This window comes from Ambystoma mexicanum, chromosome 9 (genome assembly GCF_040938575.1).
Source record: "Ambystoma mexicanum isolate Mex_15411 chromosome 9, UKY_AmexF1_1, whole genome shotgun sequence".
NCBI lineage: Eukaryota > Metazoa > Chordata > Amphibia > Caudata > Ambystomatidae > Ambystoma > Ambystoma mexicanum.
Genome location: NC_090931.1, coordinates 1,250,668,981 through 1,250,696,297, shown reverse-complemented (window position 1 = coordinate 1,250,696,297; position 27,317 = coordinate 1,250,668,981).

Below are 27,317 nucleotides of genomic sequence, written 5' to 3'. Positions count from 1 at the left end.
TGCAACCAGGAACCCGATTGACCGAACTCCCGGAACCTGTTTTAGTAGATGGAGAACTTGAGTTCGAAGTAAAGAACATCCTAGACTCCAAAATCTCCAAATCTAAATTATATCACCTGGTTGATTGGAAAGGATACGGCCCCCAGGAAAGGTCTTGGGAACCCTCAGAGCATGTCCACGCACCTCGTCTGGTCAAGAAATTCCATTTGAATCACCCCGACAAGCCAAAACCCCCGGAGAAGACACGCTTGGGAGGGGCCTTGAGGGGGGTGCTGTCATGATCACTGCTTCCAAGGAGTCAGGAACAGCCCAACGTCCTTGGAAGCAGGCCCCTAACCGTTATCTTAGGCACCAGCTGGTCCCCACTGGGACCTTTTGGACCTTGTCCTGGCGCCGGTGGCACCAGGCTCATCAAAGCCATCGGTCCCGGCACTGGAAGCGCCGGGCTCATAATATGTATGAAGATGCTTGGGTGGACTTACCTGCAGCAGACCATGCTGCTTACTTACCAGCCACATAGGAATCCTCTGTGAACAGGAACTACTTTCTTACCTGGGTGGGGCAAGCTCCACTCCCTGGATACAACACGGGATCTCTTCTGGAACTGGAACTCTTTTCTTACCTAGGCGGGGCCATGGAGGAAGACGCCTCATCACTCCATGGCTATTTAAACCACACCCGATTGAACAAACGTGCTTCGCGTTATTCTGCATCTGCAGCAGAACGCTCACCGAGTCTGTTCCAGCCTTTCTCCCTTCCGATCCTGAACCTGCAAGAACAATACTTACCACTCCTGTATCCAGTATTCAGCAGCACCTGCAAAGACAAGAAACAACAGGTTAGCACTGCAACCTTTACACGCAGCGCTTTCCTCACCTGATCCAGCGAACATTTCTTCACGCTGCACCTCCGCCTGTGAAGACAAAAGCATTGTTATTACTTACCGGCACTCCGCGAATTCCGGATTTCTTCAACGCTGCAACCCAGCATCTGAAAGACAAACGAAGAGACATTAGACAGGTATTTACTCACGTCCATCGCGCTCGCCACAGTAGAACGCCTGCAAATACTCCGGCGTTTTCCAGCATCTCTTCAGCACGAACTCACAGCTGCAAGGGAAAAGAGACAGTTAGAGCGCTTGCATTTACTTACGCATTTCCAAGCGCTTCATTCCAAGGCTCTGGCTCCAACTTCGGCTCTCTTCACACCATCTCCTATCTCAAGAGCCCTGCAAGACAAATAGGAAAAAGCATTATACAGAGTCCTGTTCTATATTAACGTGCCCACGCACCTAAAGACTAAAAGGACTAAAAAGGTGTCCAGAAACTCACCGCTCATGCAGTTAACGACGGTAGCGATCCTCTGATGTCAAGAGGCCTATGCTTCACCAGTGAAGGAACTGGCAACGGCACCCTGCACCAGACGCAGATGGAGAGTCCAGCATTCACCTATCTAAGGTGAGCACGTTGACCTGGGGGCTCTACGGAGAAGCTAAGAAGAGAGAGAGAGAGAGAGGGACATTCAACAACCCAGATCATTAACCCCCATATTCTTTCACCTGCAGAAATCTCACTCTTCGAGTTCGACGCACAGTGCGAAGAGGTTCGGCCCCAGAAGCAAATCGAGTCCTGCACATCACTTTTCGGGTCACAGACACCTTCCTGCCAAGACCAGCGCCTCCGTGGGAATCAGGTGAGCGTTACACCTATACACAAGTGTTTCAAAGCACGATGAGGCAAGGGAGGGGAAAAGAGGGAGGACAAAGACAACGATCTTTCTAGGTCAGGTGAAAATTAGATTGCGCAAGTGCAGGGGAGGGGGGAAAGGGTAAGTGTGGGGGGAAGAGGGAGGGGGCAGTGCAGTACATAGGATCAACAGAAAAAGAATAAATACAATAAATAGAACAATAGGTAAAAGTGCAGCCAGCTAGTGGCAAGTGCAAGAGTAAGTGCAGAACATCAAGTGTCAAGAGCTGATGGGGACTGTAGGGAAACAGAAACAGCCCCCAAGTGCAGGGGTTGCATGGGAAGCAGTGCAGCTGTGCAGATGTTAGGGGAGGGGCCCTGGGCCTGAGATCCGGGGGTGGCCAGGTGACAGAGTGCAATTACAGAAAGGAGTTCAGCAGGGATGAGGAGGCGAGAACGCCGAAGCAAAGAGGAAGGTCCTGAGATGCTACCGGAACCAGAGATGGTTTCAGAGAGGAAGGGAGGCTGTTCCAGAGGGAGGTTCCAGCCAAAGAAAGAGATCTACCACAAACTTGTTGCTTGGAGAAGCGACTGACCATGAGGGAGTTGGAGGCGGAAGAGTGAAGAACTCGAGGTAAGAGATGAAGCATATTCATGCAGAGTCACTGATACCTAGAGATTGTAGTCTGTCTTTGAGGATGCTGTGGCTGATATTGTCAAAGGCTGCCAGTATGTCATGGAGGCTAAGTGCAGCACTGCCTACTGAGTTTGCAGTACTTTGTGGATATGTAACCAGTAGCCCAAAGCGCATGCAGAACTGATCAAGGAGACATACAAAGTCACAGACATGCAGGACAATTCACGTCTTCAGTGACAGTGACCATCACCCAAGCATCACCAAATCACAATATCCATGCAAACCCTACATGTGCCACCACATGCCACTATTCGGTTGCAAATGTCACCAGACATCACCATGATTGACAATGCACACTTCCACCTGCTGGTAGGCTTTTCTGCTGGGAATCCCTCACCTCCTCCACCTAATACTGTGCCTGGCATTGTTGCATACAGAGCTAGTGCCCAGGAGAGGGAATGGGGACTAGGGTAGATAAAGGGTTCTGGGTGGATCCCTCTAGGAGGGTGGGCACAGAATGAGGCAAGATACCTGAAACAACATTGGACATTTGTTTGGACCAGCTGAAGGAGTCAGTTATACAGACTGCACTTTTCATGAATATGGTGGGATATGATGCACATCTGTTTGTAGGAGGCTGCAGCAGTCAACCAAACCACGGTGGTTCACGCCACTGGACATTGCCACATATCCAGTCATCCAACTCCCAATGGCACCAATAGGGCAATGGTCCTTGACATGGAGCAAATAAACAAAAAATAAAAAAGTAGTCCATCCTGGACGGGAGTCAATAATACAACACTGTACAAGGAAAAACAGAAATGAACAGAGTCCATCTCCCATCTGCAGCCACGAAAAAAGATAACAAAAATAGTCCACCCTACATGGAGACAACAAAACATTGAAATGTTCATCCTGGATGGAGCAAAACATTTCAACAAAAGATGAAATTAAGGTGTCCACCCTGGAGGGGAGGTGGGAGTTGCCCACATATGTGAACTAAAATGTAAAATGATGAACTCCTCTATGGATTCAAGGACACAGGGGCCCAGCTAGGGGAGGTGGCATGGGCCAGCAGTGACTGCCGTCCTGTGGTGGATCCCAGGATGGTTCATCCATACCATGCAGTGCAAATGTCTGATCTTCAGCACCATCACCCAAGCGTGACAAGGATGCATGTAGGAGGGTACCGATACTAAGAGGGTCCTTATTTTGTTCCTCATGAGTAGCCACAGTGTCATCATGTGACCTCACTTGTGAAGTCTCCAACTGCATGGTGAGAGTGTCCCACAGGGGGTCCATCTCTCCATGCAGACAAGGTGTGCACCAATTGTCACGGATGGTCCCTGCCAGCCTAAAATTGTAAAGCCTGTGCAGTTGGCTAGGAGACAATGTGGTCTGTCAGGCGATGGAAGTCCATGGCCAACTCATGGAAGAACTCAGGCAGTTGGGTGGTTGCCCGCAGCATCTGCTGTTCCCACTCAGAGAATACAGCATGCACACGTCTGCCACGTATGCGGGGCCCATGACAGCAGGATGCCAGATTCAAGGGCGATCCAGTAGTTGCCCCCTGATTGGCCAGCAGTCTACAAGCCCCTGTTGGATACCAGCCACGCCGCCGATGCTGTCATGGGTCAAGGCAATCTTGCAGACTTGTTAACCATTGAGGCTGCCAGGACACAGGTCCCCTGGATCCCATTCTCCCACTCATTAGACTCATGCCAACCACCCATTGAGCTTTCAACCAGGTCACTCGCCATGTACTTAACATCCAGTTCGGAAGCATCATGTGAGGTGTCTGCAGTCCTGCTGACAACCGACTACAGCAGGGGGAGATTCTAACCATGCTGCATGCCCCAGCCAGCACTGGTGGATGGCTGTCCATCATCGTGCACCTCCTCCTGATCCCCAACTGCTGTGTCATCACCTACATGAGAACAAACAGCAACATTGAGAGGTATGAATACCTGGCAATACATGCATATTTGCAGAACAGTGCATGCAGACACAAAATTGAAAGCCATACATACATCACATGTTGTCAGTGGGCACACTGTGTTCAGTAAGGAACAGATGAATGGCATTCAAGGGCCTCTGCAGACATGTCAGTTCTAATTAACCCCTTCGACGTGCATGGGTCATAGGATCAGGAGTACATACAAACACAGACACATGATTGTGAGTGTGATTCCCATCAGGGGATGGATGGAGGTATGTGTATCATCAGAGAGCCTCTACTCTACTCCAACCGTGGCTCAATGCAACATGTGGGAGTCTGACTTGATTATCAATCTGCTGACCCTGTTTATATTCTGACATATATGTTACATTTACTCATCTCAACAACATGGTAAGAATGTCACTCAAACTCACCCCATTGCAAGAAGCTGTAAAAAACTCACAGCTTCCCATCATATCTGCTGTCGTATTGATTGTACATTCTTTTGTGATCAAAAGAGCATTGTTCTTCCCTGTATATAAATATATAAATAAATACCATTGATAATATTTCAATATTTTTCTAAGAATATCTTTCTCGCAATGAGCCCATGTGTTGGGGCATCCCTTTAACCAGAGGCCTAGAACAGATGAATCTTTGTTATAGGTATTTTAATGTGTTTCTTTGGTGGACGATAAACAGGTCTCTTTATCTAAATGATATTATGTGATATGGTATTTATATTGTGGCTGAACACAAGTGTTTCTAGGCAACACAAGACAAGGTAGGGAAGACAAGACAAATGATCCTACTAGGCCTTGTGTCATGCAGATCATGCAATTGCGGTGCTGAGAAATGCCAGGGGAAAGGAGAGGGAGAAGCGCAAGGGAGAGGGGAAGGCGAAGTGCAAACCAGGCAGCTGGCTCTGAGTAAGTGCAGCTAGGGTAGCGTGGCTCAAGGTAAGTGCTAGGAGGCAGGGGGGCTGCAGGGGTTACATTACATGGTAGGCCAGGAGGCAATGCAAGGATGACAGGTCAAGGAGGAGCCTATTACCCAGTGAGACTCTTAGGGTACCAGGCAACCAGTCAGCACAGCAGACAGGTAGGCTAGCAGGGATATGAGAGAGAGAAAGAAGGCAGATGTGAAAAGAAAGGTATTGAGCTGCTTCCGGAACATCAGGTGATCCAGCTCAAGTCTGAGGGGGGCAGGGAGGCCGTTCCAGAGGGATGCACCTGCAGAGGAGAGATATCTGCCCCCCACTCTCTGTATAGAGAAGTGTCTGGCCCTCAGAGAGTTGGAGATAGCAGAGCGAAGGGCTCTAGAAGGAAGTTATTTCTACAGAGAGAGTTGGATGTAGTGCAGGCCCTGGCCCCAGAAAACCTTGTGAACGAAGCAGAGGGTTTTGAACTTGATCTTTGCAGTCACTGGGAGCCAGTGGAGAGATTTCAGGGCTGGAGAGATATGGTCCCTGGGGTTGAGGCCAAGGATAAGTCTCACAGTCCTGTCCTGGATTATTTGCAGAGGGTGGAGAGTAGAGGCTGGTAGATTGAGAAAGAGTCTGTTGAAATAGTACAGTCTTGAGAAAATCAGGGCTCTGGACACAGTGAGCCTCCGGGGGAAAGTGAGAAAAGGTAGAATACCTCTGCAGCTGGAAGTGTGTCTTTTTGGCAAGGTCTATGATATGAGGAGAGAAGGAGAGAGTGGAGTTGAATATGACACCAAGGAATTTTGTCTAACAGGAAGGTGAGGGTAGAGGGCTCAAGGAGGCAGCCAGAGTGATAGAGGGAAAGCAGGAGCATGGGTCCCAATGAGACAGATCTCCATCTTACTGGCATTAAGGCAGAGATAGTTGGAGGCCCACCAATCCTGTATCAAGGATAGACAGTAAGGGATGAGCGAGGGAGATGACGTGGCTGAGGGAAGCCTGAAAGAGAGCTGAGTGTCATCAGCATAACACTGAAAGTTAGAAGAGAAGGTGGAAATCAAGTGGGCCAAAGGGGCCCAAAAGACAATGAAGAGTCAGGGTGAGAGGATAGAGCCTTCTGGGACACCACATTTGGAAAGAATGGTGGTGGATATGATATGATATGATATGATATGGCTTTTATAACGCGCCTATACACAGGTGTTTCAAGGCGCGAAGAAGAGGCAAGGGATGGGGAACAGAGGGAAGAAAAAGACAACAATCTTATTAGGCCAGGTGACATTGAGATCAAACAAGTGCAGGGGAGGTGGGAAAGGGAAGGTGTGGGGGAAGGAGAAGGCGCAGTGAAATACATCAGATCAACAGTAAAGAATAAATAGAATAAATAAACGATAGGTAAAAGTGTGGCCAGCTAGTGGCAAGTGCAGGAGTACATGCCGACATCAAGTGTCAAGAGTTGCGGGAACTTTAGGGATACAGAAAAAGCCCCCAAGTGCAGGGGTTGCCCAGGAGGCGCTGCAGGTGTGCAGCTGGTGGTGGAGGGGACCTGGGCCCGAGATCAGAGGGTAGCCAGGTGACCAGTGCAGTTTCAGTCAGGAGTTCAGCAGGGGAGGGGAGGAGAAAAAGCAGAAGCAAAGAGGAAGATCTTGAGGTGCTTCCGGATGGTTTTCCTCAAGTTTCAGGAAGACAGGAAGGCTGTTCCAGAGGGCAGCCCAGTTGAAGAAGGACATCTACCACCAACTCGTTCCTTTGAGAAGCGACTGAGCCTGAGGAAGTTGGAGTCGGATGAGCCAAGAGGCTTTGGAGAGAAATGGCCCAAGATGGACTGGGAGGGTCGGTCCAGGAGGTAGGAGATCAGCCAAGCCAGGGCCTGATCCATGATCCACATGTTCTCACAGAGCCGATTGATCAGGGTTACATGATTGACCATGTCAAAAGCAATAGAAAGGTCAAGGAGGATGAGGACCGAGAGAGAGCAGGAATCGAGACTCGAGAGCAGATCTTCAAGTGTGTTCAGGAGAGCAGTTTCCGTGCATCTGGCTGCTCTGAAGCCAGATTGATGGTCGTGGAGACAACCAACTGATTCAGTGTGGAGAGGAAGCTGGGAGATGGCCAGCTTTTTCAGGAGTTTGCCCAGGAAAGGAGTGATAGATTGGGTGATAGTTTGCCAGACAGGTAGGATTGGCAGAAAGCTTTTTAAGGATGGGGTGCTCAAAGTAGTGCTTGAGGAGAGAGACGAAGATCCAGTGGTGAAAGAGTGATTGCAGAAATTGCCAAAGGCTGGAGCAAGGGTTGAAATGTGGTCATTGATAGTTCTGGAAGTGCAGGGAAGCACCTCTTTGGGCAGCATTTTCATAGATCAGACTTGTCTAGAAACATTGTCATATGTTGTCAGGGAGAAGGAGGAAAAAGGAAGAGGAGATGGAAAGGGGGCCAGTGGGGGCCTGAGAGAGGTATAGGAAGAAGAAGAGGGAAGTGAGGACAGGATGTCCTGTGTTTTTGTGGTGAAATGAAAAGAACAGGAGAGGTGGAGACTGAAATAGGATTTGCCATCTCCTTGTAGATTTTAAAGAGTTTGTCTGTGTTTTAAGATGCTACAGAGATGCAGGTTTGGATATGGACCATCTTCTTGGAGAGGACAGAGAGTCTGTATTGCCTTTGGAGCAGGCGGCAGGCCAGTTTGTCAGGTGATGCACCCAAAGCCCTCCCTTCCTCTAACCCACCCTGCACTTGCGTTTAAGTCATATCAAGAGTTAGGCTTGGAGGTAGGCTTCAGGTGGATCCTCATGACAGGGGCAAGGATTTCCAGAGTGTTGGGGATAGAAATATGCAGTTTAGTGTCAGAGTGTGCGTCAGCTGCAGGACTAGAAGGGGCAAAGAAAGTAGAGGCAAAGGCTTCCACTGACACCCGCTTCATGGGCCGAATGACCGAGAAGTAAGGTGGAAGTGCTGGGGTAGGCTTTGTCTGCTGGACAAGAAGTATCAGGTGGGATGAAAGCTGAAAGTTGTCAGTCCAAGAGAGAGAGGAGTGGTGAGAGGGTTAGAGAGAGGGATGTCTGATGAGATGAGAATATCCAAGGTGTGTCTGGCAGAATGTGTCGGACCAGAGGGAAGGATGGAAAGTGAGAGATAGTTGTAAAACTTGTAGAAGAGCCCAGAGTAGGGATTAGAGACATCAAGGTGGATGTTGAAGTCTCTGAGGACCAGACATTGAGAGGTAGAGGCAAGGACAGAAGAGGAGAGGCCAGCCCATTCTGAGAGGAAGAGGGTGACCTGGCCAGATTGTCTGTAGATGGTGGCCACAGTCAAAGAGAGGCCTGGAAGATAGAGAGCCTGCAGTCTAGGCATTCAAAGGAGGAGTAGGGCTGTGTAGGAATGGCAGAAACAGGGACTCACTCGGGATAGATCTGGGCCACTCCACTTCCAGGCCAGTCCGATCTGGGCTCAGAGTGATTCTTGTTGCCCTCAGGGAGGAGAGTGTCAAAACGTGTGACAGAGGTCGTTGTGAACCATGTCCCTGTGAGAGCAAGGACATCCAGGTGAAGGTCTTTGAGGAGGTGGCAGATGCCAGAGGAGTGTTTGACAGCAGAGTGAGAGTTTAGATTAGCAACGTGGAGCTGGTTGACACATTTCAAAGACTTCTGTGGTGGGGTACAAGAGTGCAGTACACCCTGCAACAGCTGTTGAGGTGCCCGAGAGTGGGCTGAGACAGTAGTCAGGGGTCACACAATTGCAAATGAGGAGGAGGTAGGTGCCAGAGAGGCGGTGGAGGAAGGAGAAGGCAGAGGAGTCTGTGAAGTGTTACAAGGAGTAGCAGGAGGAGGGAGAAAGTTGATGAGTCATGGGAAACACCTATCGAAAAGGAGGAGATTGGGCTGAGAGCCCTGGACCAAGACAGTACCATTAAGATAGACATTGATGATGGTTTTTGATGAATGGAAGGAGGCCAAGAGGACCTCCGACCGGCTGAGTGCTGGGCAAATAGGGGACCCCAAGTGCCACAGAGATACGAGGGGACCCACCAGCCTCAAGACACCAAGGAAATGAAGAGCCAAGCTGGCAGGGTTTGGTGACCCTTGCAGTGGCAGGGACCTCTAATTAATGGGAGCATGTTGGGAGGGGAGGAGGAGGGGAACATTATCTGGAAAGCAGGGACAGGGGAGGGAGGAACTGGTGCCAGGCGCAGCAGTGCAGCAAATACACTTTTTAAAATCAATAAGGGCCTCCAAGTGCCACAGAAATACGAGGGCACCCACCAGCCTTAGGATGCCAGGGAAATGAAGAGTAGAGTAAGCAGGGTGTGTAGACCCTTGCCGAAGCCAGGCCCACTAATCAATGGGAGCGCAGTGGGCAGGAGGGAGGAGGGGAAAAGGAACCAGGAAGCTGGGACAGGGAATGGGGGAGCTGGTGCCAGGCAAAGCAGCACAACAAATATACTTTTTAAAATCAATAAGACCTCCAAGTGCAACAGAGACACAAGGGCACTCACCAGCCTCAGGATGCCAGCAAAATGAACAGCGGTGCCGGCAGGATGTGGAGACCCTTCCAAGTACCATGGAGGCTTCCAATATCTCAACAAAGATGAACTCCAAGCTAATCTCCTGGGACTTTTAGCTCTCCTCAATCCGAAATATATGGAGGGATAAACAGGTTCCCTGGAAAAATAAGTAAACTAGGATTGGTAACACTATATCAGAACATTAACATGGCCATGCTGATTTAAACTGTTATGTATACAATTTTTAAAGTGCTAAATATGTTCATCTATAAGTGAACCACTGTATTTTGTTGACATATATTCTTCAAAGGGTAAGCTATATGATTTGTATTGCTGTTGAACAAAGAAATACATGATGTACATTGATCTGGATTTCATGTGTTTTGCATGGGATAATGCAAAGTTAAAGCAAATCCTTTCACAATATGGTGCTTCATTTGAAATTACATTGCAACACTTTATACATTTAATGGGTTGTATTATGTAATGGCTCATTTTAAAGCACATGCCAATATTTTGGCTCATGAAATTTCAGCTGAATAAAGTAAAGCTCTCTAAAAAATAACAATGTTTTCGAGATAATGTAAGAACTGGTGCCACTTATTTGACATTCGCGCTCTTTGCTCCCCATTCATTGTTGTAAATGGTGTTATCATTGATTAGATGCAATGTTGCTCAGCAGTTCACTAACTCCAAATTTCTTCTTTGTAGTGTTCTGTATAGTACATTATTTTAATTATTAAGATACCCTTTTTCAGAAGAATATAGAACATTTTAAAGGGGCTTACAGCATTCATTGTTGTGAGTCTATACTTCTTCTGAAAATAAGGATTTTCTCCTGATTGGCTTTTCCTTAATGAAATTCATTGATTCATGGATAGACAAAATGAGAGAGTGAGATATGCATGTTTGATCTGTAAGGACCACAATAAAGTTTTTTTCTTAAGATATCATGCTTTTAATCTTTTCATTCATGCAGATTTACCTAAAACAATAGCATACATCAACTAAAATGTTATCACTTGAACCACCACAATATATATATACCAACACGTTTGTGACACATTCACAGAACAAATGAGAAATTCTTTCAAAGTTTTCTTTTATATCATAGGAACTTGTTGCTTGATCTCTGTTATTTTTAATAGGATATCAATCCAATTATTGATTATTACATCCATATTTCAAACAGAATGATAGATCTACATGTATTGACCAATACATTGCATTCATTTCTTTATATGGCAATTAGGTCTTCCTCAGGATCTTCTTATACAGTGCTCATTCATTTATACTGAAGGTTTCTTTCTTTGATAAGTTCTTATGATTCATGAATAGAAACATCAATGTTCATACAATGAGCAGTGCACATCAACTTTTTGAAACTGCTAATCCCATAATTATTACTCCCCGTAAGAGGTAAAATTTTAGATGCTGTTCTTGTGAGTGAATGATGGTCAGTATCAATTTTCCATTTATTTTGTTAGAGGATATTAATAATTTCAAGTGGCAGCTCGTTTCTTACTTTTAATGAACTATGCTGTCTATAAAAAAGGAAGAAATGAGAAGCCGTTTGACTCTACTTAAAAATGCAAAAAAAACAGGAAATGATAAAAACATAATGGAAAGGAAGATAAATCATCAAAGACATGATTTGTGTCATCTAACAAGGAAGGTGTAAACTTGATTCCCCATGGTTAGGTGGGTGATAGTCCAGTGCATGTTGTCATTCTGATTCCTGAAGTCAACGCATAGCCGTATGCTGTTGTCAGGATTGGTCACAAGAGAAAGGGATACAACCCATTCTGAGAAATGTGTTTCCTCAATGATGATCTTATCAACAAAGTCCTTTAGTAGCACTCTTAAATTCTCATGTAATCTTAAATATACCTTTCCAAAGAAATGGCCAACAGGTCAATGTTCAAATATGATGAGTTCTTCTATGTCTACCTTAAAAACACTCAGGAATTTCCCAATTAGGTATGCCCTACATTTTAGCATTCCAATTAGCTTTCCATGCTTCAGCACACCCAAGCTTAGAGTCCTCTGAAAAGCAGCCTTATGCCACCAGATGGGAATGGGTGTGCCTATCTCAGCTAAATTACCAAATCACCAATAATGTGGCCCTTTTCAGTAATCTGTATTTTGAAGCACCCTACAATCTCAATGTAATGACCTGGATTAAATCCTGGTGCCAAGTCGGTGAATGCAATTTGTTTAGCAATTTGTTTAGCTTTTCACAGTATCATTCCATGGGTTAGATTGTATGGAGAGATCCAGATTCTGCCACTAGGCCTTGCTTGATGTTTCCTTTAATTACAATTGGAAATGCTGCCCTTTACAGATTTCCAGAAGTTCCTTTCCTTTTTTGGCTTAAAATTACAACATGTCAATGGCTCAAGAAAACCATTGAATCAAATATGCATCATCTGTGACCTGCTCTTCTACCTCCACCACTGATTTTCCCTGCATTTGTTTCTTTCCCTAATTCCTTTGTAGAATATTTAACTGAAGCAGTTGGCAGGTTGCATATTTTACTTAATTCTGGACAATGCTTAGCTGAAGAAATATGTGCCTTGTCATTGCATCTGAAGCATGCCCAATTTGGATTAAATTCCATTTTAAATTCCCCTCTGCTGTTGTGACTCGTGTGATTGATGGAGGATACTGCCAGTGTCTTTGATGTTTTCAATGTTTCTAAATGATTTTGGACTTCCCCATTGACCTCTAAATTGTTTTGGATAATTAAACTGCTTTGTCGAGTGTTGGTTCTGAATACTGCCAAAGATGCCCATGTATGTGAGGTTGTAAATGTGCACCACCGGTGATCACTTTTTCCGCAAATTTCCTGAATTTTTATGAGGATGCTATTGTCCTGAGAGCAGTCACTTATTAATCTATAGACTCCCCTAGAAGGTGCGTCCTCCATTATCACATTATCCTTGGGTGTGAAACACGTATCCATCTATGCTAATAGTGTTCTCATTGAAAGGATTAAATTCCTCTATTTCGTCTACTTGACATGTGTGTGGGAGATGCTTGCAAACTTTTTACCCTTCTGCACATATCCAGTACAAGAAAATATATGCTTTGATGTCTACTGCATACTGTGATGTAAAGAAGTGCTAATTGTGTTCTTTCAATGCTTCTCCTGCATTGTGGAGCTCCCAGCCAGTAGTAATGTTAGTGGAAATTCTAAGTGTTGTATAACATTATGTTGGATAAACTGGAATACTAATGCACCTTACTAATAGGCAACAGATTGTGTCAGTAATTTTAACGTTGAAGATAAAGATAGTTCATTAACGTTGCAACTAGTGACAGTGCATACGCAGGTTATCTGAGTTTAATGTAACTAGGACTGGAAACTTGCCTTTGTCAGTAATTACAATGGTGCTGATTCACACGGTGCACACTATCTGAAGTGTGGCAGGTTGCATCATTGTTCTCCTTTGTGTTGGTTGACATTACATACACATGCATGTGTGTGCATTCGCTGAAGTCATGGATGCTGAGTCACAGGAGGTTGCAGATGATTATGAAATGGTGAACCATTGAAATAATGCCCAGCATGTAGCAACAACATGCTCAAAAACACACATCTTCACCCTTCAATGTCTGATGTCTCACATGGCTCCTGGCTAGTAGATGTATATGGGACAGTATTCTTTGCAAATGGCAGGCAGGAATACAATGAAGTTTCATACAGTTTGTCCCGTGGTTCAGCTTCATGCCCCTGGTTCAACCCTGGCTATCCCTTTTGGGCGTTGTTCGGTCTCAATAGCAGGACAGTGAAGCATCAGACAGCTAGACCCACTGGTGAAGCTCCTTGGTGCAAGTCTCAACACTTACTGTCCTTTTTTGGTGGGTTACAGGTGATGGTGTTGCTGAGAAGTTGGCGGATGAAGTTTGAGTTTGTCTCCAAAATGTACTTAAGATCACTTGCACCATTAAAATTGGAAGTTTTTTTATTGGGCCTTGAAGATTATCGTGTTGAACCTACAGCCAACAGACTTTTCTGGAAACAGGACATAATTTCCCATACCTCGCTCCATGGCTAGATCACATAGACGAAGCATAGTATGTAACAGGATGTTACGATAACTGCCCTGAAAGTGTACAAGGATGTATAGTGGCTAAGGCTCCTGCTCAGCCCTCACACTACTATATGCCAACAGTGATCCAAATCATAAAAGTGAAGCAGGCACTGTCAAAAGATATTCCTCCTCAGCTCGTTGAGGGAATGCATGCCAAGGCAGGCAATACTCTTAAGAGGGTTTGAATATGATAATCGTAGCACCCCAAACAGCAATAGTACAATAGTTAAACATAAATGAATGACCAATCACAGCTCTATAAAATATATAACTGTACCACAAAAACACTATCAAAAGCCCATTCCTGTGCAAAGAACACAGAAACTGGGCAATGTAGATTTAGCAAGCACTCTGGGTAATGAGCAGGGTGAAAGGCAAGACATTCCAAAAGTGTGACTCAAAGGGCTATGCTTTAGTAGAAAAACATGCGTCTGTGTGGCTAATAAGTACCTAGGATCCCAAAAGTAGACAATGGGCGTTGGACCTCACAAATGTAGCTGAATATGTTTGTGGGTGGTTAGATGTCAAAATAGGCCTGGAAGTGCTCTCCTTGAAGGCTGAACTGGGTTTGGATGTGGTAAGTCATGTAGGTCAAGCTGGTGAGTCAGCATTGAGTCAGTTAGAAGCAAAGCTCCATGCAGCTTGAACGCAGCATTCAAGTGATTGAGTTCAATGAAACCACCAGGGACATTCCAAACAAAAAGATGGATCAAGGCCATGCCTACCGCTGGGCCCAGTCAGTGAGAGACACAATGCTTACAGTGATTGGAGTCGATGTCCAGGGCAGTTCAATGCTTGGACCTTGTTGGTTTGATGCACTGTTCGAAAACGTAGTGGTTCGAAGCTGTCCCCAGCAGATAGCTGATATTAGAGCTGAAGAGGTGGCATGCTCTACTGGTATGAGGTAGCATTGAGCTGGATCAATAAATGCAAAACTGTAGATTGACGAAGTACAAAACGAGTGCCAAAAGCAGATATGAGGTTCCTGATGAGTCAAAGGCTTTCAAACACAGTTGATTCAAATTAAAGCAGTTGCTTAACTTTTTCTGGTGCAGTGAGCACAACTCCAGGGGCTCATGGACAAGATTAGTCCTTTTTCACTTCACTCCCAGCCTGGCGAGGCTATTTGGCACATGCAGGAATCCATCACCTCCATTGAGGAGCTTAGGTACAGTGCATCTGGCAGAGAGTCCTGTAGGATTGTTTAGCGTGTTTGGGGAGCACAGAATACAGCAGCCCTGCACAGAATCAAAGTATAGCATGTTCTTTTTGCAATGCAGTACCACTGGATGGGTTTGGTGAATTGCTATGATGCAATTGTTTCAAGCTATGTGTTGCCAGTGTAACATGGACATATAAGTGAGGGCAGGTTATTCAGTCAAAAACGATTTTTACATATAAAATGCAAATCATTTTTTTTCACAGTTAAAAGCACACGTGTACATTCAAAATGCGCACTATTTTTCACCTGAAATGCCTATGTTGCAAGAGACACATTTGAAAATGAATAAACTAACATCATTAACAACTACCCTGATCATAACCCACTAATAATAATGTGTTCTTCAGTGCAACATGGATGGAAAATGACAGGCTCTGAAAGTCATTATTTAAATGCACATTCAGTTTTTTTTTTCCTTTTTGCTCTGCTATTCTGTCCACAGTAACTGCAGGAAGCAAAGACCTCGAATAAGCAGGAAATCAGTTTGGTTACAGTTGCAACTGTATAAGCCAAGCCATTGTGTGCAGAGGGTGGTTAGGGCATGATAGAATTTTATTGGTTAGGATCCTTTGGTAGGAGGTAACCAGAGTTTTTTTGTTTAATCTTGAGGAAGGAGCTAGAGAGAGACATCTTGACACAGCTCGAAGAAGGACTGGGTTGATAGCTGAGGATGCCTGATTCCTAAAGCAGATTCAACTTGCTTGCAGAGACTGGGATTTCCAGTCAACAAGTCCCAGTTTGAGTGACAGCAGATGCTTGTCCTTGCTGGGTGAACCCCTCCAGAAGGCGACCAGCCAAAGAAGTTACATACTGAATAAGCCTGGTAATTATCTCGCTGAGGTGTGGGGGCTGAGCGTGTACGAAAATATTCAGTCAGTGTAGGAAAGGAGATTCCTGTGCTTTACTCAAGTGTTTAATGTTGCAAATTGAATTCTTGTCTCCGCCACTCTCTTTTCAGTGTATCACAAATAATGCTGTTACTGTGCTATTTCAATTATTTCTGTAAAGAGTGAGATTGTGTTTAAATGCAACTTTTATAATACACAAAAATATCTGAAAGCAGAAGGGTGGTGTGTTTTATATTTACCAATACAGTGCTGATGATGTGGGGAGATGTTTAGACAGTGCAATTGTTATTTTCAAGGTAGCTAAAAATAAGATTTAGCTGCAGCTGTGTGCATGTCATTCAGTATGAGCAATTATAAACAACTGTGTGTGTTATAGCCTTTTTGCTGAAGGTACATGAGTCAGCAAAAATAGAGACCCGGAACATAGTTGTGGTAAGTTAGTGAAAAATACCACATGATAGCTCGCTGCCGTAGATAAGGCAGCGAGAAATTGCCCATGGTGGCACACTAAAAGTGAAAATGTGGTGTCCCTGAAATGCAAGCCTGAGGCCTCTATAGTGATTACACGAAAAATCTAAACAAAAATAAGGGGTTCTGGATATTGGGACCACAAATAAAACAAGGGAATTATGCTCACCAAAATACCACCAACCACGCATACCAACCACGCATACCAACCACGCATGTCTGTGTACTGAAATAATGCATATCTACTGTATTATTATTATACATAACCCAATCTGAATACAAGGAGTGATTGTTGCTAAATTATTTTTGGCGGTAAGAAAATACCGCCAGGCCCCAAATCTACACAAAATACCCAACATATTTATGGTGCGTTGCAGGCCGGGAAAGTGATCACAGAGCACCTACTGGGCGCGGCAAGTGTGTCTCACACTGCCATCTGTACATTAAAAGGGAACCCATTTCATAATAGCAGTGTGGTACTAAAAACAAATTTCAGAATGTCACAAAGGGAAACCACATTTTCAGACCTAGTGCAATATTTAGAGGCAAAGTTGTTTGCACATGGGACGTGATTGTCGAACAGTACCTTAGAATGGCATGACCGCATTCAGGGTGAGGTGCAGAAAGAAAAACTAGACAATATTTTTGCAGAAGGCAGCATAATTCAGGTCTGCCTTACAAGATTATTGAATGCAGCCGATAAAAGCGCAGAGAAAGACTGTTTAATACCCGCTATGCTGCAAAATATGGTTTATTTTGAATAGGTCCCTGCGAATGCAGGAAAATGATACCCAACTAATTAACAGGTTAAAGACTGAATTAGATGGGGCAAGTAAAAATCAGGAAATGTTAAGAGCAGAATTGGATGTATGCCAAAAAGACATGCAATTAAAATGCAGAGACTTTGATGCTCAGTTATCCAAAAGCAAGAAACAATTTGAGGATAGTGAGCAAGAATTGGTACACTTAAAAGCCTTAGTGGACCACATTAGACAGGATAAAGATGAGATTGTTTCAGAAATGCAGATTTTACAAAAAGAACATTTTGAAAAAGAAAGTGATCTCCAAAGTGCAGAGCAAGAAATGGTTAAAATGATGCAAGAAAAAGACAAGAGAAACAAAGAATTCAATGAATGCCAAATTCAAATGTGCGACATGTAGAAGGTAATAGATAAAATGAGAGATAAAAACAACTACCTGCAAAATGAAGCACACAGGCTCCTTAAAAAGTGCAAAGACTTAGAACAACAAATGTGCATTCCCAGGTCCCAGGAGAGGCGGCAGGGTACCACATTCAATGGAGTGGAGGTGAATTCTAGTTCTGCCCAAAGAGTTAGTGCTCCAGTGACTGGGCCGGTGACTGAAATTGGTTGCAGCGCCCTTGGGGGATTTGATACTCCCATTGGGGGCAGCCACCAATCTCATACACCTGAAAACAGGATTGAATCACAAAGTAGTGCAATTCCATGCATTGCAACAAGTAGCCCCATAAAAATAATGAAATCCATTAAAGCCCTGATCAAACCATTTAAAAAGGGAGGTGAATGCTGCATTGAGGATCACTTAGAAGAGGTTCATGACATTTTTAAAGCACTCCAAATACGGCCAGTATCATAAGGGGATTAAATGAACAGCAGAATATGACATGGGTGGAGTTTGAAAAAGAAATTAGGTGTCATTTTTCTCCTTTTCAGTCATTGCAGGAGGCAAAGAGAATCGCTTACACATTCACTGCTGGGCCTAATACATCCCCTCGCCAATTTTTACAAGACTTAAAAAGAGCATTTTCTCGCTTTGATGTATCTTTTGACCCAAATTCCAATGAGTTTAAAACTGCATACTTCTATGGGCTACAGAAAGACATCATATCCCAATTGGTCCGTGAATTTGACCGTGACAAGTCCCTTGAATGGATTGTACATCAAAGCACAAAACTATATGAGGTACTCTATTGTCAGGGTAGAGAAAGTGATAAAATGAAAGATACTAGACCTAAATCTCAGCCACAGTAATGGAAATCAGGTCAGCCAAAATGTCCCTTGAGTCTGCTCAAAGCCCAGGTAAAAATAATGTGACACCTGAACAAAGGGCTAATCAACAAAGATCGCCCTTTCCTGTACCAATGTTCCAATCACATGATCCTAGTAATAGGGAGAGCTACATCAGCCCTAGGTATTTAGGGGACAGACCCCGGGTAGGATATCGGCCTGATATGTCAGGTATGAACAATAACCAGAGGCAAAATCAAGATCAAAGAAATGATGGTCCCTACCAGACATTGGGGACACAGAGCAGATTTGATCCCAACACCATGATATATGGTAATCAGGATGGACCCCGATATGTGGATCGATTTACTGATAATGGAAATCAACATAGGGGCCAGTACCCACAATCTGAGAGACAGGACATGAGGCTAAACATGAACTACAATCCACGTCAGTACAATGATTCCCCACCGGGGGACTATAATCAAAGGATGGGTGCACCCCGCTCCCCTCCACAAATGAATCAAGAGTTCAGAAACCATCCCAACAGACATCAAACACCTGAGAGGTATCAGAATAGATCCAATTAGGGGGAAAACAACCAATATCGACCTAGGCCACAGAAAGAGGATTCTAGAGAGATGGAAAGGTTCCAGTGCCTTGAGGCTCAAGTGAAAATGTTAGCTGAGCAAATAGGAAAGCTCTATACAGCACAAAAACAACCATCTAAAGAGGGGGGCTTCTGAGAAGTGACTAAGTACTTATGACACCTGCAGTTCCAAAAAGACAGATTGCCCTGATGTAATTTTGCATAATGACTCTGAGATGCCTAATGATTTAAAAGTGAAAGCACCAATAAATGAACATGTAACAGAAAATGCAAATACTTCTAAAAAAGAGGTACGGTTTAACCTAGAACTAAATCAAACATTGAAGATTTGTGCAAATAAAAAAGAAACACCGGGAATTCCAAAAGAACAAAGAGACAGATTTAAGAAAAATGACTCATGCATGAGGAATACCAGTGAACAGGGAGTACGTGGGGATGCTATAGCTCCTTCCCTGGGCAAGCAAAACAATGACCAAACACAGGTAGAAAAAGGAAATACTCAAAAGGAGGGTACGGGTCAATCAACTGAAAAATTCTTTGAGCCACATATTTTTGAAGAGGCTGAAAGGGCTGGTATAACACTAAATGATCACAAATGCACAGAATTAAACAATGACAAATTGCTGAATGATGTTGTTACACATGTTCAGTTGGAAGGTTGTAATGTGGTCTCTGATGTTACCCAGATGGATGGGCGAAAAGCGGCCACACTCCAAAAAACCTCTGATCATGGAGAAATGAATAAAGTCTCTTGCGCAGAAATGGGTAAAAAGGAGGGAAACATGTCTTTCCATTTACCAATGTGCTTAGCCAAAAGTGAAAAAGGCCTGAGAAAGGTGAGCACTGAAATCAGTAAGAATTCACACTTCTTATGTGTATTAGAGGAAGTTGAGGACAGATATTATGCACCCATCACTGTAGAAGAACAATGCCACACATTTGCTATGATTGACACTGGCGCACAGGCCACAATTATGTCCAAGGAGCTGGTAAAGAGTGTCAATGAAGGGAAACCCCACAGAGTCAGATCACAGTGAAGGAAAATCAAGGTCCAGTGCATAACTTTAATGGGGAGGAGGTGCCCATCATAGGTGTAATTGAGGTTGACATAAAAATAGGAAAGCACAGAATGAAACAAGAGGTATTGATCACATCTACTTGTGAAATTCCATTTCTGATGGGGACAGATTGCCTGAAAAGATTGTCTCCTCTCATAGATGGGGTGAATGGAGTGCTGTGGTCCTTAACCAAAAAACCATTGAGACCTAAGAAACTAAAATCACAAAACAGCAACATAAATGAATGTCACACTGTTGCCAAAACAAATGATGCTGTGGTATATCTCCAGAATAGTTGCATACCTAGTGTCACTGTTATATTAATGTGTCAAGACAAAATGCAGAGCGACAATGAAGGACTACCTGTACAAATATACTTGGACCCAAGGAAAAATTGGCAGACTGCCATGGATGAGCACACATTACGTTTTTATTTAAAAGAGAAAACAATCAAACAGAATATTGCTCCTAAAACAGATTCAGAAAAACACATTACCACTCTTGCTGAAATACACATGGAAGATGAGCAACCATGGGTTCATGTTGGTATAAATGACTGTTTTAAAACAATAAAAGGCACTTTAGCGCTTGAACAGGAGAGGAGCTTCATTAATGAGAAATTGTTGCAAAAAATAATGGAGAGGGAGGAAATCCCGAAATTTAGGATTAAAAACCAATATGTTTCTGGATTGGACAGTCCAGACTTTGAAAACTGAATTGCAGGCAGATGCATGCTTAAAATTAGCATTGGGCAGAAAACAATTTACCATAATGTATGGATAGTGAGTGGAGCACAAAATGACTTTTATATGGGCAATGACATCATGCACAGAATGTGTATGGTGTTAGATTTCCTTAATCAAAAAATATGTTCACGCCTAGGTGGCCCGGCACCTGAATTTGAAGACAAAAGAAGGGCTTATCATTGTGCACAACTGGTTCCTTATGCAATCGAATTACAAATGAGGAAAGATACTATTATTCCTGCATTTACAAAACAGTTTGCAATAACACTGAAATGCAAAAATGGACAGCAGATGAAAGACTCTGATGCATTTGTATGCCTGAATGAATCCATAAAACAGCAAGGCCTGGATTATGAATACATTCCTTTGGTAGATATTGGTGAAGGATCTGTAAAAATTATGGTAAATAATAAAGGTTGCCAGGATATTCATTTAGAGGAAAACTCCCCATTAGGAATGGCCATACAAAAATCACATTATACTGCAGATTTAAATAACATGGTGATTGGAAATATCCCTGAAAAGTATGTAGATGCCAAGGGTGACTTGCCAGAACACCTGGACTCTCAGCCCAAAGGAATATTTAAAATTCATTCTGTGTATCCTTATGATTCAAATGAGACAGTGTGCTGCCATCAAGAGGATTGCATAATATTTAATTTAAATGAAAATGAAACAGAAAATCAGCCCATTGAAGTGGAAGTTGATATGCCAAAATATTATAAAATATATAAAATATATAGCTTTACAAAAAGACACAGCCACACAGTTAGAGGAAAGCGCCGAGATTCCCTTACCAGAAGATTTTCCAGAATTTTCCAAAATGGTAGAAGAGCAGATCTCCTTAGCGGATGCGTGTGACAGCGATGAGGATAGAAACAATCTGAGGGAGATATTTATGGAGTTTAAGGATGTATTTGCAAAAGATGCTTATGATTGCGGTTTAACTGATTAACATGTGGCCACACTACCAGAAGGGTGTAGCAGAAGTCCAGTATTTGTACGCCAGTGTAGACTACCGCTGGCATGTTTAGAATCATTAGCAGGGATTATAAAGAATTTGGAAGCTTGGGGAATCATCAGTCCCATTCATAGCACATCCAATACACCTATTTTAGGTGTGTTAAAGCCAAATGGTCAATGGCGGCTATGTGCAGACCTGAGGGAGTTAAATAAAAGAGTGCCAGCATCCAGATGGTCACTACCATTCATTGATCAGAGCTTAGCTCAGGTACATGGTTCAAAAGTGTTTACCACATTAGATCTCACCTCTGGATATTGGTGCGTGCCATTGGCAGAGGAGATATAGAACTTATTTTCCTTTACATTTGACAGGACTCAATACGCCTGGCTTAGAGCTCTGTTCGGGTACATCAATAGTGGGAGTGAATTTGGCATATTTTTGAGAAAGGCAATGCCAGATGCAGCGGAAAGAGGAACCATAGTTTATGTGGATGACGCCCTGATAAAAAATGAAAGCCTGAAAAGCCATTTTGATGAAATAAGACATGTGCTTGGCCAATTGCAGAAAGCAGGCGCCAAAGTGTCTTTACAAAAAGCACAATGGCGCAAGAAAAAAGTGAACTTTCTAAGCCATGAAGTGACTGAACATGGGCTAAATCCACAAAAGAAAAAAATAGAGGCCATACAAAAACTAATGGACCCTAAAAATGTGAAAGAGGTAAAAAGTTTATTAGGGATGACGGGCTATAACAGAAAGTTCATTGAAAATTATGCTGAAATTACTCAACCATTGACTAAACTGCTTGAACTGAATACACCCTGGATATGGGAAAAAGAGCAATCTGAGGCAGTAGCTAAATTGAAGGAATGTCTTGTAAAGGCATCATGTTTAGCATATCCCATAAAGGGTAGGGATTTCTTTGTAGTAATAGGGTTCTCTGAACATTGTATGTCAGCAGTGTTATCACAAAAACATGATGTGAATCACAAAACTATTGCATATGCAAGTAAAGCATTTTCCCAAGTTGAAATGAAATTCAATGAATGTGAAAAGGCCCTATTAACCACTGTGTGGGCGCTACAACATTTCCGCCCCATTGTTCAGGGAGAAAAGGTGATTATTGAAACAGATCATCAACCTTTGCAGTTTTTAGAGAGTAAAAGAATTAGGTCAGGTAATCTAGCGCAGTCCAGAATCACTTCATGGACGCTGGCATTACAAGGTTTTTCTGTAGAAGTGAGATATGGACAAAATAAAAAGAGCCCAATTGCTCAAGGGTTAGCTGACTTACATGACTGTGCAGCTGAACAAGTATCAAACGAAATGGAAGTGGAAACTAGTTTGCAGGAATTTGAACAATCACCACACAAAGCTTTTGATGAAAAAACATGCAAGGATCTGCCAACTGTATATGTGGATGGTTGTGCTTTTCACATTGAAAATGACAGTAATAAACAATTAGTGTCAGGAATAGGGAATGTCTAGTTGAAATGTGAAGGCGTCCCCAGTGTAGGGATGAGGATTGGAGCTAGAAGCAGTCAAGTGGCGGGATTGGCGGCCATTTATAAAGCAATTGCTACTGCAGTTGATAATAAATTCAGTGAAATTGTCCTGGTGACTGATTCTGACTATGCACGAAATAGCTTTGTGGAGTATTTACCTGGCTTAAAGCGAGAGGCATGGTTAAATACAACAAAAAGCCACTTAAACATGAAAAAATGATACAAGCCATAGACAAATTGGTGTCAGAAAATGATTTGACAATATACTGGAGAAAAATGTGTGGATATTTAAAAACACCAGGAGAGGAAAAGGAGGGAAATGATAAGGCAGACCACCTGGCTAAAATTGGGGCTGTGATGGGAGAATTGCTACCTATTGATGATTTACTGGGTGAAATACAAATTGATGCAGTAACACGTTATAAAGCACCAAAGGAGGTAGATCAACCAGTGGTGCAATGGGACCATGCATGCCAGACCAAGATTTGATTGAGGCACAAAGGAATGATCGAATTTTGTGAATCTATTATAATCATTTGATAGATCCTGAACAAAACCCTTTAACAGAACATGATTGTATGGGAAAAGAAGAGTTGAGGGTACTATTAAAGAATAAAAAACGAATTAGATTACAAGATGGACTCATGATTAGAGAGTCCATAACAGGGCAGATACAGTGGGTGGTACCCCTTTCATTCAGAGGGCTAATGCTACAACATGCACATGATGCAAAAACTGCAGGCCACAGAGGTTCACAAAAAACATTGGATATACTAAAATATTATGCTTACTGGCCACATATGTCCCAAGATGTGGAATTATATACTAGAGGGTGTCTAGTATGCACCCAATTTAAACCTGCTTCACCAATGCATAGAGCCCCATTGATGAAAAGAGGCCTAACTCTCCCATGGTCAGATTTGCAAATAGACTATGTAGGCCCTTTAAAAAGGTCGAGCAGAGGACACCGTTACATTTTAAGTGTGATATGTTTGATGTCGAAGTGGATTGAATGTATTCCTGCACCAGATTGTAGTGCGCAAACAGCAGCCACATTGCTGGTGAACCATGTGTTCTCAAGGTTTGGGTTGCCACAAAGAATTGAGTCAGACAAAGGAAGTCATTTCACAAGTACTCTAATGAGTAAGGTATGGCAAATACTGGGTGTGAAAAGGAAACTACATATCGCATATCGGGCAACCTCTTCAATTGGAGTTGAACGGAGCAATAGGTCTGTTGTGGATATTTTAAAGAAATTCGTGGCAGAAGCAGGTTCCAGCTGGGATTTATGTTTACCGTTGGTTTTGATGGCAGATCAACTCCTGCCAAAGCAACAGGTGTTAGCCCCCATGAGGTCTTGACAGGTAGGAAAATGGTGTTACTACAACACCTGTTATACAGAACACATGAGCAGACACTTGTGAGTGAGTGCATCCACAGTTCATGAGTACATTGATGAACTGAGGATGCATTTGCAACATGCATTTGCTTTTGTGCAGAGAAATCTGGAAAGGGCTGCTGACAGTGCTAAGACATACTATGATAAAAGAACATCAGTAAGAGAATACAGTGTAGGGGATCAGGTGTACAAGTTTCATTTTGGAAAAAGTAAACAGACAAATTCTAAATTTCTAGCAGCCTGGCAGGGGCCATTTCGAATTATAGATAAGATCTCTCCTGTAGTGTATACAATTTTGAAGAATGAAGGTGAAACAGCGATAGAGCAGTTTGTCCATGTAAATCAGATCAAGCCATGCCATCCCAGACACAAGATCAGGCGGCTTGAGCATGTAGAAACAGAAAGCCCTGGGGCTAATGCACACAATACAACAGAAAGTCCCTTGAACACAAAAAGATAAAATAAATGGGTACGGTCAGGAGGCAGTGAAAGAGAAGTTAAAATGTTGATTATTATAATGGCACATAAACACTGTAATATATGTAAATATATATAAAATATAAATAAATAAAATAAATAATATAAAAAAATAATAAAAAAATATATATAATGGAAGCTCATGGTCGGTGTGCAGAATGAAAATGCATTGAATTTAAAATGTTGTTTCATGTATGCTTATTTTCTTTTTAACCTGTGTTAAATTTCAGAAAAAAAAAATGTTTTATTTTTGGCAAAAGGGTGAAGTTAGTATTGTGCTATATACTTAATCTGTTTCTTTTCTATTTGATTTAGAATATTAACATATTTGTACCGGAGGTCAAGGGAGACGATGGAGTCCTGGAGTCCCCTGGATGAAGACCAAAAGATGCCTGCCTCCGGGTGGAGGTGAAGACAAAATAGCCGGAATGCCAAAGAAAAGATGACTTCTATAGAGAAGGATCCAAGAGTACCAAGATGAAAGAGTACCCGAATGAACCAAAAGAGGCAGACAAGTGTCCTGACATATGGAGTTCCACGTATTTATTATTTTAATTAATTGTTTTAATCTGTTATGTTAATTATTTGTTTTAGTTAGTTGTTTTATTTTATTATTTTCAATTGACTTCAAGTATAAAATTGAAACACTGGACTGGACACTTCCATTGGGAAGGCAAATGTAGAACATTTTATAAGAATTGATGAATTCAGATGAATTTTAATATTATATTGATTGAACGGTGACTTTCAATTTTCTTCTTCACAACAAGAATGCTCATTGTATTGGATTGTTACATGTTGAAAGAAGAAAAGGAGCAAGTTGGATTATTTCCAATTGTGGCTCGGATTAGCCAAATTTTCAAAAAAGGAGGGTATATGTAGGATTGTTTAGCGTGTTTTGGGAGCACAGAGTACAGCACCACTGCACAGGATCAATGTATAGCATGTTCTTTTTGTAATGCAGTACCACTGCATGGGTTTGGTGCATTGCTATGATGCAATTGTTTCAAGCTATGTGTTGCCTTTGTAACATGGACATATAAGTGAGGGCAGGTTATTCAGTCAAAAACGATTTTTACATATAAAATGCAAATCATTTTTTTTTCACAGTTAAAAGCACACATGTGTATATTCAAAATGCGCACTATTTTCACCTGAAATGCCTATGTTGCAAGAGACACATTTGAAAATTAATAAACTAACATCATTAACAACTAACCTGATCATAACCCACTAATAATAATGTGTTCTTCAGTGCAACATGCTCTGACAGGCTCTGAAAGTCATTATTTAAATGCACATTCTGTTTTTTGTTTTTTTTTTTTTGCTCTGCTATTCTGTCCACAGTAACTGCAGGAAGCAAAGACCTCGAATAAGCAGGAAATCAGTTTGGTTACAGTTGCAACTGTATAAGCCAAGCTATTGTGTGCAGAGGGTGGTTAGGGCATGATAGAATTTTATTGGTTAGGATCCTTTGGTAGGAGGTAACCAGAGTTTTTTTTGTTTAATCGCGAGGAAGGAGTTAGAGAGAGACATCTTGACACAGCTCGAAGAAGGACTGGGTTGATAGCTGGGGATGCCTAATTCCTAAAGCAGATTCAACTTGCTTGCAGAGACTGGGATTTCCAGTCAACAAGTTCCAGTTCGAGTGACAGCAGATGCTTGTCCTTGCTGGGTGAACCCCTCCAGAAGGCGACCAGCCAAAGAAGTTACATACTGAATAAGCCTGGTAATTATCTCGCTGAGGTGTGGGGGCTGAGTGTATACGAAAATATTCAGTCAGTGTAGGAAAGGAGATTCCTGTGCTTTACTCACGTGTTTAATGTTGCAAATTGAATTCTTGTCTCCGCCACTCTCTTTTCAGTGTATCACAAATAATGCTGTTACTGTCCTATTTCATTTATTTCTGTAAAGAGTGAGATCGTGTTTAAATGCAACTTTTATAATACACAAAAATATCTGAAAGCAGACGGGTGGTGTGTTTTATATTTACCAATACAGTGCTGATGATGTGGGGAGATGTTTAGACAGTGCAATTGTCATTTTCAAGGTAGTTAAAAATAAGATTTAGCTGCAGCTGTGTGCATGTCATTCAGTATGAGCAATTATAAACAACTGTGTGTGTTATAGCCTTTTTGCTGAAGGTACATGAGTCAGCAAAAATAGAGACCCGGGACATAGTTCACTACCGTATATAAGTTAGTGAAAAATACCACATGATAGCTCACTGCGGAGATAAGACAGCGAGAAATTG